Raw genomic sequence first — 15092 nt, 5'->3', positions numbered from 1 at the left:
AGTCTGCCCACAGCCGTTCTTCTGCCGCCTGTAAGTGGCGAACAGAAACGGCTTGCATTGTTCACCGGATGGGTAGGCGTGCATTGGCTGGGTTTCTCCGCTTCTCTGCCAGGACCGTTCTCCAGCGCTCGGTTCTGAAACCGTTAGGAGCCAAGGAAGCCCTTTCCCTCCTCGTCTCCGATGTGGGGAGGAGGAGACTCAGGGTCCCGAGAAAGGCACTCTGCAGGGGGTCAGAAGCACGTCACTTATTCACATGCTGCAGGGTTGTTGTTGGGAGCAGGTTCTGGGATCCGCGGAAACGAACTTTTACTTCCCGCTGCCTTTTGGGGGGAAATTCGTTTGTGGTTGTTTTTTTTTAAGAGTGGGCTTTTATTTCTCTTGTGTTGGAAGGGGCTGGCAGGACTTATTTTAATGATGTACTGTATATGCCACTTTCCTGCTTGCTTGGTCTGTAAAATAGCTGGTGTGGCAATCAGAGTCACACAGCAATAAATCACAACCATAAAACCAGCAACATGCTCATAACAATAGTGGAAAAGGCACAGATAAAAGCAAGGACAGTAAAAAGATTAAGCATTATAGATTGCCCATTAAAAACTGTGGTGAATAGAAAGGGTTTGACTTGGCACCCAGAAGATGCAAATGGTGGCATTCTGTAGATGGGATGCCACTACTGAGATGGCTCTCGATTTGCCACCGTCACACTTCTGAAGGCAGCCAGAGAAGTGCCGAAAATCAAACAGGTTTCTGTAGGAAGGAGTGGGTCTCCAGGGTCCCAAGCTGTTCATCCCCCTTCACCAAGAATGGCATCAGGAAGTGCCTAGGGCTATTTCACATATTGTATCATGGCACTTATTTCAGGTTCCTCTACCCGCCTGAGGAATTAAGTGGGGTACTGACACACCTTGCGCACTCCAAGGTTTGCACCCCCACCCCTTAAAAGTAGAGTAGTTGTGGCAACAGATTTTAGAACTGGCAATTTGAACTGGGGTCCGTCTATGGGCAGGATCTTTCCATCGACCAAGGCATTATCTCTATTCAGTTTTTTGTTGGATGATGGCACAAAGGTTTGGTGGTTTGGGGGGGGGGGGGCGTTTCTTAAGCTGGAACTGGCATTAGGAACCTAGGAATACAGGAAACTGCCTTATTCCAAGTCAGACCATTGGTCCATCTAGCTCAGCATTGTTTACTACACTGACTGGAAGCAGCTCTCCAAGGTTTCAGGCCCAGCCCTACCTGGAAATTCCAGGAATTGAACCTGGGACCTTCTGCATGCAAAGCAGGTAGTCTACCACTGAGCTACAGCCCTATCCTCATTGAAGGATAGCTGGCAGGAAGAAATTGATGTTTCTTTTTTCCTGGCATGGAATGTTACTTAAAGCACTATTCACAGCTTACATTAAACACATATACAATCTAATGCATTACCCTATAAGTTATTCCCATTGTATGTGCAACATGCATACAATTTTATTCATTATCCTATAACTTATTCACACTATATGCTCAACACATGTAGATTATTACACTTTCTATTAGTACCCTGCATTTTAAAGAGCATGTACTCTTTTTACTCTGAAAACAAATGCGTATAAAGTCATTCATACAAAAACACATACATGGGTACAGGCAGCCATTCATACATACAACAAAGTGTCTGAATCGGGCATCATGTGCACTTGGATATGGAAGGGAAGGAAATTGCTGCCTGCCTATTTAGGGCAGAAGTTGAAAGAACAGGAGCTGTCCGTTCAGCACTCTTTTTGAAGAACGGTGCTGAATGCAGCCCTAAGCGCAGCAGCAGCAGCAGCAACTCAACTTGGATCTTTGAAAAACAAAACAGGATAGTGAAATCACACACAGTTCTATTAGTATATTATATCAAATATACATATGCTAAGCCTATAACATTCCTGGAAAATGGAAATTAAAACATAGGCTTAGCATATTGGATTGAAAGCAAAATAGCCTTGTCCTCCATATTCCATTGTGTCCTGTTCCCTCTGGATCATGCAGTGGTTATCACAGGGACTCACCAGAGAGTCTCTCTCAGATATGAAGGGTGTTTCCAGTGCGGTAAAACAGCCTGGCTGGACTAGAAACACAGCTGGTCAAGTCTGTTCTATAGCCTGGAACAGGCAGTAGAAGGACCATGAAGTCAAATAATTGTGGCAGGATAACTAGAGAGCAGGAAAGCCAGCCTGCAAGAAATGAGGCTTCAGGACAAGGTTTGTACAAGCCAGATAAGACAGCCTGGAGTGCTGTTGAACCAGCAACTAGCCTGTGCTGTGGCAAGATTTAAGATGTAAGGCAGTAGATCTTCACCCTCTCCTGGCTCCTCAGGGATCTAGCACCTGACTCTAAAACTAATCTTCTCTGGTTTATAAAGCCCCTGGAGGGGTGGGGAAAGTATGCGTTTGTAAAAATTAAAGCACACACCCAAAACTAAAAGCTGATATGTTTTGGAACTGATTGCTGTTAGCAAGCGGCCTCTAGTGGTAGACATGTATACCTTCAAAATAGTACTGCTTACAGCTAATCTACTCATGTCTTCCGAGAGTGCTCTTTAATTAACTAGTCCAATAGAAAGGCTGAAATGGATTAGCCTGCAATTGAGGGTTTTCTGAAATCCTGGTAAGATCAAATAATGGATCCATTATTAATACTGCACCCATGCTGTACCATTGCTTCTTCCCTGGCTCAGTACAGATATAAAACCACACAGAGGCACCAAAGATTGTACATGTACTGTCATGTGCATTCGACTTCAAGTCCAGTGGCACACTTACCAAAAAGGTTGGCCATCATTGCTCTAAAAGGCATGACTGGTTGAATAACCCTTATGGAGCTGTTTAATGATGCTAGTTTTTGTTCACATGCAACTGAATAACCCTTATGGAGCTTTAAATATAACCTTTAATGATGCTAGGTTTTGTTCACATAAAGTAGTTAAGGTAAAAGATAAAGTGTGCCATCAAGTTGGTGTTGACGCCTGGCGACCACAGAGCCCTGCGGTTGTCTTTGGTAGAATACAGGTGGGGTTTACCATTGCCATCTCCCACGCAGTATGAAATGATGCCTTTCAGCATCTTCCTATATCTCTGCTGCCCAATATAAGTGGGAAACCTAACAGCAGGGAGTCAAGCAGGCAACCTCTGGCTTGCTAGTCAAGTCATTTCCCCGCTGTGCCATGGAGTGAAGTTCTCTTCTATAAAGAGCTACTGTTAATGGAACTGCCTCCAATGTTTGGGCTTTATGGGGGAATTAGCTCTTAAAATGGGCACCTCCACATCAGTTTGAATTTGTACAAATGTTTGGACTCAATAAATGACTGGACCGAGACAAGATTTAAGTTTTAAAATTTGAAGGATTTTATTGTAGGAGGGAGTACAGAATGGATAATTATATGGTTAAGGCAATACAACTATCAAAAATACATTTAACTGCAATGAGGCATTTTAGCTTAGAGTCCTAATTGTGTAAGTTCCCAGCTGGACAAGAGAAAGAGGCTTGTAGAGAAGGGGAAGGGGGTGGAATTTGGATTTAAGAAAGGGATAGAGTAGACCCAGTTGCAGGGCAAACATGCTATATCACCTGTTTTGTGCAACGAGACCTCAGGGCTCCTGAGATGGCTGCAGAATCTCACTCCTCCAGGACAGCGTGGTTAGAACCAGGAAGATTGGAGAGATTAGTAGGGAGAGTTGCATCCACAAGGAGATATTTGGCTGCTTCACTCCACCTTCATGCACCCTCAAGGAGATATCTGGTTGCTTCACTCCACCTTTCTTCTGAGTGGGAAAAGGGTCTAGCCAAGGCTTTTCTGTGCTTTCCCCCTCCTCTTTGCAGCCTGTTTGTCATCTTGAGCTCACTCTAATTGTGTGTTTTATCATCTACACCTGGCCAAACTGCTCATTTGGTGAGGGGTGAGAGACACACCCATTGGGCTTTTGATCTGTCAGCCTTTATTAGAGTGGGTGGCAACCAGAGGCGCAGCCACTGGCGCAGGCTGCCTGCAGTTGGCCACCAAAGGGGGCCAGCCTTTGGTGGCATGACTGAGGGCTGGGGCTGATTTTTTAATTTGAACAGATGGAAGGAAGGCTCCTGCTCGCTTCATTGTTACCTAGTATTTAGTTAGGCCTGGTACAGGTGTGTGTTTGGGGCTAAACAGAGATGGGGAGGTGAAGAATGAGCCTGGGGCAGCTATACTAGTGGTGGTGGGGAATCGATGAAGATATGGCATTGGTAGGTCAGCAGGCCATTACAGGGGAAGGGAATTCAGAAATTTAATTGCTGTTTCCCCTTCCAGTAGGCCTACCACCTCTTTGATTCTGGAGAGCAATGCAACCCACCCACAGAACCTCCCTTTATTACTCTGTAATGCCAGGTCAGTTCAAAATAAATCTATTTTGACTGGGACTTCTGTTGGTGTAGCGATCACCCTGCAGCCCAGTGGAGTCTCTAAATGAGCCGACGGACCTGGTTGCTGAGTTGGCATTGGAGTCATCCAGGTTGTTGGTGGTGGGGGACTTAAATGTTCACATTTTGGGCCCGGGTTGTTGGGAGTTCATAGCGACCATGATGACTGTGGGCTTATCCCAATTGGTCTCTGGTCCGACACATGATGCTGGTCACATGATCTATTTGGTCTTTTGCTCCGATCAGGGAGGTGTTCCGTGGGTGGGAACTCCTGTCATCTCCCCATTGTCATGGACAGATCACCATCTGGTTAAGGTAGAACTTACAGCCATAACCCATCTCTGCAGGGGTGAAGGACCTATTAGACTGGTCTGCCCAAGGAGGTTGTTGGATCCAATAGGATTCCAAGAAACATTGGAGGGGTTTAGGGTTGGCTCTACTAACAATTCTGTCAATGCTCTTGTACAAAGATGGAATAATGAACTTACTAGAGCAGTAGACACAATAGTTCCTAAGCGTCCTCTCTGACTTGCTTTAAAGACAGCCCCATGGTATCTGGATGAGTTACGGGACCTGAAGCAGCGAGGTAGACAATTAGAGCACAAGTGGAGGAAGACCTGGTGCAAGTCTGATCAGGCACAACACAGAGCACATTTGAAGACCTATGCCCTGGCAGTACTGGCGGAAAAGAAGCAGTTCTTTTCTGCCCGCATTGCTTCCGCAAATTTGTGTCCAGCTGAGTTGTCTAGGGTTGTGAGGAGGCTTGTATGTACCCCCTCCCCCTTGAATTTAAACTTGGAACCATCGATTACTCGCTGTGATGTCTTTTACAACTTTCTTGCCCATAAAATATCTCAGATTCAGGCCGAGCTGGATTCAACAGTTACTGCAGAGTCTACTGTGGAGGTGTCCAGCAACTCCTCTTATGGAATTAGATTGGATCATTTTCAGTTTGTGACTCCTGAGGAAGTGGACAAACTGCTTTAGACTGTGCATCGTACAACCTGTTCTCTTGACCCTTGCCCAACTTGGCTTATCACATCTGATAATCATATTATCAGAGAGGGTCTGGTTAATAATACAAATGCTTCTCTGAGGGAGGGCAGGATGCCTCCTTGTCTTAAGGAGGCTATTATTAGACCACTTTTGAAGAAAGCTATGCTGGATCCTTCTGAGTTAGCTAATTACAGACCTGTTTCTAATCTTCCATGGTTGGGCAAGATGGTTGAGCCGGTGGTGGCCTCTCAGCTCCAGGCAGTTTTGGATGATGCTAGACCCATTTAAAACTGGCTTTCGTGTGGGCTATGGGGTTGAGACTGCCTTGGTTGGCCTGATGGATGATCTCCAGCTGGCTATCGACAGAGGGAGTGTGACTCTGCTGATCCTTTTGGAACTCTCTGTGGCTTTTGATACCATCAAACATGGTATCCTTCTGAACCACCTGACGGAGGTGGGATTGGGTGGCACTGCTTTACAGTGGTTCTGCTCCTACCTCTCTGGTAGATTCCAGATGGTGTCGTTTGGAGACTGTTGTTCCGCTAAGCGAGAACTGAAGCGTGGAGTCCCACAAGGCTCCATACTGTCTCCAATGCTTTTCAACATCTACATGAAACAGCTGGGAGAAATCTTCAGGAGGTTTGGTACTGGCTGTTATCAATATGCTGATGTCACCCAGATTTACTTCTCCATGCTGACCTCATCAGGAAATGGCATATCTTCCCTAAATGACTGCCTGGAGGCAGTAATGGGCTAGATGAGGGATAACAAACTGAAGTTGAATCCAAATAAGACGGAGGTACTGACTGTGCGAGGCCAGGACCCGAGAGATGGTTTAGGTCTGCCTGTCATGGATGGGGTTACACTCCCCCTGAAAGATCAGGTACATAGCTTGGGAGTGCTGCTGGACCCAAAGCTCCCCCTTGTTTCTCAGGTTGAGGTGGTAGCCAGGAGCGCTTTTTATCAGCTTTGGCTGATATGTCAGGTACGTCCATTTCTAGAAGTGAATGACCTTTAAACGGAGGTACATAGGCTGGTAACCTCCAGGCTTAACTACTGTAATGTGCTCTACATGGGGCTGCCTTTGTACGTAGTCTGGAAACTACAATTGGTACAGAATGCAGCAGCCAGATTGGTCTCTGGGACAATATGAAGGGACCACATAACACCGGTTCTAAAAGAACTGCACAGGCTGCCGATATGTTTCCAGGTGAAATACAAAGTGCTGGTTATTACCTATAAAGCCCTTAACGGCTTGGGTCCAGGCAATTTAAGAGAGCACCTCCTTTGTTATAATCCCTGCTGCCTGTTACGATCTTCTGGAGAGGTCCGTTTACGGTTGCCACCGGCTCATTTGGTGGTGACCCAGGACTGGGCTTTCTCTCTGGCTGCCAAGAGGCTTTAGAATATGCTCCCTGCTGAAACAAGACTATCTCTTTCTTGGTTTGTTTTCAGGAAGAACCTCAAGACCCTCCTGTTCTCTCAGGCATTTAATCTGAATTTATTTTAATAATTTTAAAAACTTGTTTTAATAATTTTATTATATTCTTTTTATTGTCATGTATTTTAATTTGTGACTTTTAAATGTTTTTAAAATTTGTACACCACCTAGAGATATGCATACCAGGCGGTATAAAAATATGATTAATAAATACATTTTTCCTCCATGGGGCCAGCTTCCTATAGTTGCAAGGAAGGCTGGATGGATTGGCCAGAGCAGAGATTCTCAACATTGGGTCCCCAGATGTTATTGGACTTCAGCTCCCATAATCCCCAACCAAAGGCCACTGGGGCAGGGGATTATGGGAGCTGAAGTCCAATAACACCTGGAGACCCAACATTGAGAATCTCTGGGCCAGAGTACCGATCTAGAGAGAGGTATGAAAAGCTGGACACCCCCTGTTGCACTCGTAGGTGGGCAGCAGATCATCGAAACTGCCGGTGGTTCCAAGGTGTAGGCGGATCATTGGAGACTACAGGGAGTACTCCCAATAGCACACACAGGGGAGCATACAAGGAAGGAAGCACACTGGATCATGTAATTGGGGATCTTTATATCCCAAAACATGCCCTGAGGGTGAATTCCAACTGACTTTTGTTGGGGAGAGACCAGTAAGGAACTCACTGTTGTTGCTCTTTCTTCCTGAGTGTACAATGTGAGAATTGCAGAGGGATGCCCAAGGCTTTTGTCATGAAAACAGAGTGTATAGACACAAGGAAGGGGATCTGTATGAACAGAAAGGTCCAGCAGTCTAATCAGTACTTTTGATGGGTGCATCTCTTAGGGTTGGAAGCTTGCTCAACCTTCTTTGAGAGGGGAGAAATTTACCTACGCTTATCTATTTCTTCCTGCTGAGCCAACACATTGGCTAACAGCTATTTTTTGTGGAAGACGGGGAAGAGCCAAGCGGTTCCTTAGTACAGGATGGCCTTGACAGAGAGTTAACTCGCTTTGAGTTACTTCTAGGGTCTACTTAGGGGGGTTCCCACATAGGGAAGGTGTGTATCTGCTCCCCATGTCAGTTCGCTCAGTTATAGCCAAATCTAGGGGCGACTAGCCCACTGCCACTAAGTGGCCTGTCCCCATGTATACAAACAGAGGGCTCATGGTTGCTGTGAGGCTCCTGAGCATATACAGAGTGCAATCTCCAAGCCTGGAGATTTGAACATGAGTGAGGGGGCTCCTGGGGGCCAACAGAAAAAGCTGTGCTAGTAACACTACTTTGAGAAGACACAGTTGCAAAGGTTCAGGGTTGTAACTATAATAGGGCAAGGGGAGACTGTTGTCTGGGGGCCCACTGCCTTGGGGGTCCCCCAGAGGCAAGTCACATGACTTACTCCTCCAGCCGCGCACCCGCCCGGGGTTTCTTCAGTGGTATTCATCCTCTGAAAGACCTGGAGCTACCAGAACAGCATGTCTTTCTCTAGTACCATTAAATGACTTGCATTGTGCACAACTTACAAAATCTTTGTAGAAATAATTTAGGATGATGTTCTATTGTGGCATGCTTTTTGTAACCACTATTCAGCCTCATTTAAGATTTCTTTACTTCATGAGCTGAGCTTCAGTGAAGGTGGGGGCATTTTAAAATTTGTCTCTGGGCCCACTCCAACCTTGCTACGCCCCTGCAAAGGTTGTATAAACTGCCCAGTAGAACTCACTGAGATGTTGCTGAACACACTGCAGTGTGCACACACACACACACACACACACACACACACACACACACACACACACAATTTCAGAGTTATTGCTAATTCCAGTAATAGCTTGGAAGTGCATTTTGGCATCATGCCCAGCCTAAATGTAAGCTCCGCCAAGCCGCTTTTCTGACAGCAATATTTAGACAAAGTGACAAATATTAATGAAAAATTCCAATAACTTTCTAGACCAATTCAACCTTATGCCAGATAAAAATTCGGGGTCAGACAAAACAAAGTTTGGAAGTACATGTTGTGTATTGCATTTTAATGTTCAAAGAAGTGGAGTGGGTGGGGGGAGAGGGTGAGGCCTTCAGAAATTCATTCCACATAGTGTTATCTCTGCACAGACAAACAAGAATGCAACATTATCTTTTGTCAAAAACACTGAGCTTTCCCTTAGGGCAAGAGCCACCTAATGGCACAGCAGGGAAACAACCTTCCTGGAGAGCAGGAGGCTGTTGGTTCAAATCCCCACTGGTGTGTTTCCCAAAATATGGGAAACTCCTAAATTGGGCAGCAACGATATAGGAAAGTGCTGAAAGGTATCATCTCATACTGCGGTGGAAGGAGGCAATGGTAAACCACTCCTGTATTCTACCAAGAAAACCACGTGGCTCTGTGGTTGCCAGGAGTCGACACTGACTCCACGGTACAATCTTTTCTCCCCGCCCCTTAGGACAATGTTTCCCAAACTTCTGAATTACTACTATGACTAGATGAATTAATCTATTACTATTGTGAATTACTACTATGAATTAAAATTGGAGGAACAATTTCACACATTACATACTTTTAGGGTACTTCAGTGTGAAGCAAGCCCCCACTGGTGTTCAGGTAGTTTCACTCCCTAACCCCTACTCCAGTGTGAGGTCCTACTAGTTGCTGCCACCACTCTCTGCTTCCACAGAGAACTCAAGTCTGGGCTGAATCAACCTTTGGTGGCTGCCCTCACAAAGCAGGCGCTGGGCTTGATTCCCCCTTTTAGGTAAGTTCCCCTTTTAAGTAGCTCAATCAAGTGTCAGCTCATGGGGAGCAGCAACTCCAGAGTCCGAACATGCACACACAAGAGGCAAGATTGTTCTCTCTAAAACATTACTTTATTAAATTACAGGAACCAAGGTGGTAGGGGAATAGGTAGGCATTAGTAAAATAAAACAAAAGTCATTTCTAGCTCCTAACACACTCTACAGTCTAAGCAAAGCACTTTTCTTGGTGACAGGTGGTCCAGCACATAGGAAACTGCCATATACTGAGTCAGACCATTGGTCTATCTAGCTCAGTATTGTCTTCACAGACTGGCAGCGGCTTCTCCGAGGATAGCTTCATAGACTAGGGGTACCCCACCTTGGCTGCCCAGATATAAGACTACAACTCCCATCATCCCCAGCCACAATGACTGGGAATTGTAGTCAGCAACATCTGGGGACTCGAGGTGTGGTATCCCTGCCACAGAGAACAAGCCTATAAATTACTATTATTCGTGAAGGTATATGGTGCCTTCGAACTGAAAGCATAAATAATATTTTTACTTACTGAGACTGTTTTTATCTGTTTTATAAATTTTTAAACTGGTTTATATTGTTTTAATATTATGTTTTAACTTGTACACCACCTGGAGATTTCTATATCAGGCGGTATAGAAATACGATAAATAAAAACCAGTTGCAGGAGAGCAAAGGAAGGAGAAGAGACATGCCTTCATCACCTGCTTGTAGGCTTCTCGGAGGCATCTGGCTGGCTAATGTGTGAAATAGGTCACTGGACTAGACAAACTAATCCAGCAGGGCTCTTCTGTTTGTTTTTGGAACCTGCTCTTGGAGGAACCCACCCTGTGTCTGAGTGAGTAACTGAACTGGGTATGCCTCACTCTGAAGGCAAATAATTTTGTTTATTTAAAATATTTATACCCCAACCCTCCAGTACACTACTGCTCGGGGCGGGGATACAAAGTAAAATATGAGACTAATAAAATTAAACAAGTTAAATTAAACAACTTAAAAGCCCAGGTTAAAATGACAAGATTACTTTTTAAAAAAAGGTTTTTTTTAACCTATAAAAGCTAAAGAACCTACCAGATATAAAGGTAAAGGAAAAGTTGTGCTGTTGAGTCGGTGTTGATTCCTGGTGACCATAGAGCCATGTGGTTTTCTTGGTAGGATAGAGGAGTGGTTTACCATTGCCTTCTCCCACTCAGTATGCGATGATGCCTTTCAGCACCTTCCTATATCACTGCTGCTCGATATAGGAGTTCCCCATAACACACCAACGGGGATTCGAACCAACAGACTCCTGCTCTCTAGACAGGTTACTCTCCCACTACACCATTAGGTATATAGATATAAGCAGGAGATAAAACATTAAAAAGCCTTTTTAAAGGCTGTAAAAAGCATTCTGCAGTGTTCTTGCCTAAGATCTCATCACACCAGATGCAAAAATGTGGCAGAATTAGTTGCTTCAGTGAAGGCTAAGTGGCAAGGCCAGATCTGAGAATTATGATAGAGACAGAGCCTGTCATGCTGAGGAAAATTACTCAGAGTAGTCCCATTGGAATTAAAAGGGGAAGTTAGGAATTTCCTAGCTTGTTTTTAGTTTCAGTGGGATTACTTTGAGTAATTTTCTTCAGTATATCAGCCAGAGTGGGGGTAGGAGTCTCTCTGAGCTAGGATGCACCTAGGTAATTTTGGGGCTCAGACCCCCCTGCTACAAGGCCCCCCCAAACCTACTGGAGGGGGCCTACGTAGGTGAGCCTACATGTTGTTGTTTTTAATTGCAGCCACCATGCAGCTGAGGGGTGGCTGCCAGCAGTTGAGCCTAGCAGTCCTTCCCCACCCACGCCCGGCGGCGGCCAGAGTGATGCTGGGCCTGTCCGTTCAGCCCAACATCTCTTACTAACTACGAGGCATGCCTGCACAGTTGAGAGACATTGTCGCAAGCCCGTGTCTGCAGGAAGCCCCCCGGACATTTGGAGGCCCCCCAGACCTTGGAGGCCATGGACTGGGGCCCCAAGGTCTGGGGGTTAGAGCGCCACTGTCTCTGAGCAAAGAACTTTGGTCCTTGTTATTTAATTTAATTGCTTTTCATGGTTCACGACTAGTTCTTGTGGTTTGGGAATAACTAGCTTTGGGTCTTGTTCCCTAGGGGCCTATATCCAACACATTGGAGAGATCATAAAGCAGCAAATATGAGATGCTGTGGTCTCATCATAACCATAGAATGTAAGTCATCCTCGTAAATCAAGCCTGCTTGAATTAATTTGCTCATTCTAGTTCAGCCTTGTGATACATACAGTCTCTCTTGATGGGGATGCAGATACTCTGGCCCCGGTCAGCTGAGGAATAGAGTAAATCATTATAGCGAAGGGAACTTCATTGGGAACCACCACCACCATCTACCCACGCCTAGAATCCTCTCTCCACACCACTGTGCAAACAGAGCTCCTGTATATGCAGGGTACTTGGTCCACGTCAGTGGAAAGTGTGGTTGTGTTCATACAAAGGGATGGCAAAGTTCTTGCATGTATGTGTGCACATGCATGTATGAAGATCCAGTTGTGCATTAACTCTTGTGGCAACAAGAGATTGTTGGATGGGACCATTCAGTTGCTCTTTGTCAGGCGTTCCCAACCGTGTGTCACCCAGGATGTTGTTGGACTACAACTACAACTCTCATCATCCCCAGCCTCAAAGGGTAGACCAACATCATCTGGGGGCCTATATAAATATCCAACAACATCTGGGGTCCCATACATACATGCACACACATACACCTCTCCCTCCATTGGGGTGGTTGCCTGAACCATGGTGTGCAGGCACACACAGTTCACTAACTCAGATGGAGAGCGGGGAAAGAAGCTTACATTTTTTTAGTTTTAAGTTTCAGTTTTAAGTTCTTCCAAAGGGAAGGGTTATGAGATCACCATGTGTTTTCATGTATGTGACGTAGCCCTCACCCCCAGTAACATCGTGGTTACAGTCCAATACAAAAGTCCTACCTTCACAGGGTCAGCAAGATGTGAGTGTACACTCACCAAGCTAGAGCAAACGCAGACAGGCTTGCTGGGCTGGTAGGTGGCCAGGCTTGGTTGAGGGCAGGGCGATGCTGAGGCTAGATTTCAAGATTGTCCAATACTGAGGCTTGTTCAAGGAGAAAGGGTAGTTCTGCACCGTGGGGCTGGGAACTGGGTTCAGGTTGCTGGAGAATACAGCAAGCAAAGTCATTGCACTAACAGCCATCTTGAAACTCTAGTAAAGGTAAAGGTGTGTCGTCAAGTCAATTTCAAACCACTGAGCCCTGTGGTTTTCTTTGGTAGAACACAGGAGGGGACTTACCATTGCTACCTCCCACTCAGTGTGAGAGGATGCCTTTCAGAATATTCCTATATCGCTGCTGCCCGATATAGGAGTTGGGAAACATATCAGCGGGGATTCAAACTGGCAACCTTCTGCTTGTTGGTCAAGCATTTCCCCCTGCACCACTTACTAGGAGGTTTTTAAAGGGTTCCAGCTGATAGCTGGTCTTTAGCTGGTCAGGCATTACAGCTGGAGCTGGTCCTGCGAATCCTCCTCAGTATTTGCTGTCCCAAGTAGGACAAGGCATTTCCTAGCAAACATTGTCATGCTGCCAGGTAAGTGCTTTCCTGCCACTCCTGCAGGTGGGCTCGAGCTTGGCAGCGATGCTGCTCTTGGTGGCTGGTTAGCTCCTCTCCATCAGACTCATCAGGGGCCTCCTGGGAAGTCTAATTAAGAACCCCCAGGAGGTAGATGACTGGGGATCATCATTGTCTTGCCTCAGGGGGGTCTTGACTGAGGCTCTATTGGAGTCCTCCTCAGTCTGGGTCTCCATGGGAGCTGTGCTAGGGTCTTCCTTGGGGTCCTGTTGGGTCCTCCTCAAGTTGGGGTTCTTCCTGGGCCAAACTGGGGTCTTTCCTGGTCTGGGGCTCTTCAGGGACCATTGCAGAGTCCTCTGCTAAAGATTTCCCTTGGGCCATGTTGGGGTCCTCTTTCTCCGAGGATTCGCCAGAAGTAGAATCAGGGCAAATCCTAACACCAAACCAAATTCACAGCACAAGAGAGGGGAGCCTAAGGGAGGTTATTTGGGCTTTTTTCTTTTCTTTTTGGCTTATCTGCCATGTTGGTGCAAGATGGCAGCCACTCAAAATATAGACAATACCCCTTTGTTACCCATGAACTGACAATTGGATGCAAATCGAATTCACAGGTCTTAGATAAGAGTCACCACATTATTAAAAGCAGAAAGTAGGTTCTATTGATACTACCTAGAACTCTGTTCCTAGTGTTTTAATTGGAGACGTTTCCATTTGCCATAATCAATATACTATAGAGTATATGTAGAAGAAATCAGGTGCTCACAATGAGTTCAGTGCACATCAGTGAGTTAACATAGCTTCCAACACATGCTTTGCCATTTGTTACCCTGATCCCAGATGATAGCCCTAGTAAGTTTCACAATTCCTATGCATTTTTGCAAACAGAAAGAAAGTTTTATGATTTTATGAACTCCTTATTTGAGGCTTTATTTATTTACTTACTTCTTACATTTCTTTACTGCTCCATACAAAAAAATCCATGGGCAGTTAGGGTCATGGCTTCTTATCTCTGAGGTTTGCACTACGGTAGGAAAACAGTTTATAAAATAAATGTATTGGGTGGGACTCAAAGAATCATGAGCCAATTGAAAAGAGCCATTACCTCTGTTCTACAAATGCAGTAGTTCAGCTGGCAGATTCTGTAGCAGTTCTCATGTTTCTGCTTACACAAGAGCTTGCACAAGCTGTTCCACAAGCAGAAAACACCTTTGGGATTAATTTCACTTTTCTCACACAATACTGTAGTGCAAGGTGTAAATCAGCCCTTTCATTATCAGAAGTCTGCTTCCATGAGAATATTTGAAAAGGGCACCTGTGGATCCAACCTGTTGCTATTATCTCCATATCTTTCCAAATAATATATGGGACAAAATGAAAATCAATAAAGCATACCCATATAAACTAAAAAGGAGGGGTGGGTAGGATGAGGAAACCATACATTGTGTAATCCTCAAGACAATCTGGAAATGGGGACCAAAGAGAACCACAGAATTTTAGCATCTGAAGGCATCTTGGAGGTCTTCTAGGCCAACCCTTATTCCATACAGGAAATGGCCACAGTATGCCTTTTGTATGCCTGACCTTTACAGTATGCCTGGCCATTCAGTCTCTATTTGAAAACCTCTAGAAAAGGAGAGACCAGCCACCACTGCATGAAGCAGACTGTTCCTGGTTTAGTAGAAATCTGCTTCCTTGTATAGTAGTCTGTCACCAACTGCGGGTTTCTCAATCACGGTTTTGAGTATCTGCGACTGGGAAATTCTGGCAGGTCTCACCAACCATGACCCGGGTATCCACGGTTTTACAAGATTTTTTTTGGCAATTTGGGGGGGAGTTGTTATTTTGGGGGTCAGGGGGTGATTTCCAAGGG

The 15092-nt window shown here is 45.4% G+C and overlaps 1 protein-coding gene across 1 annotated transcript in view; it reads left to right on the top strand.

The window, feature by feature from the left end:
• SLC35F2 (solute carrier family 35 member F2) overlaps window positions 1-15092 on the top strand; it is a 60655-nt gene that overhangs the window by 948 nt on the left and 44615 nt on the right. The window lies entirely within an intron of this gene.

This window comes from Hemicordylus capensis, chromosome 3 (assembly GCF_027244095.1).
Source record: "Hemicordylus capensis ecotype Gifberg chromosome 3, rHemCap1.1.pri, whole genome shotgun sequence".
Lineage (NCBI taxonomy): Eukaryota > Metazoa > Chordata > Lepidosauria > Squamata > Cordylidae > Hemicordylus > Hemicordylus capensis.
This window is presented reverse-complemented; position numbering and strand designations above follow the sequence as displayed.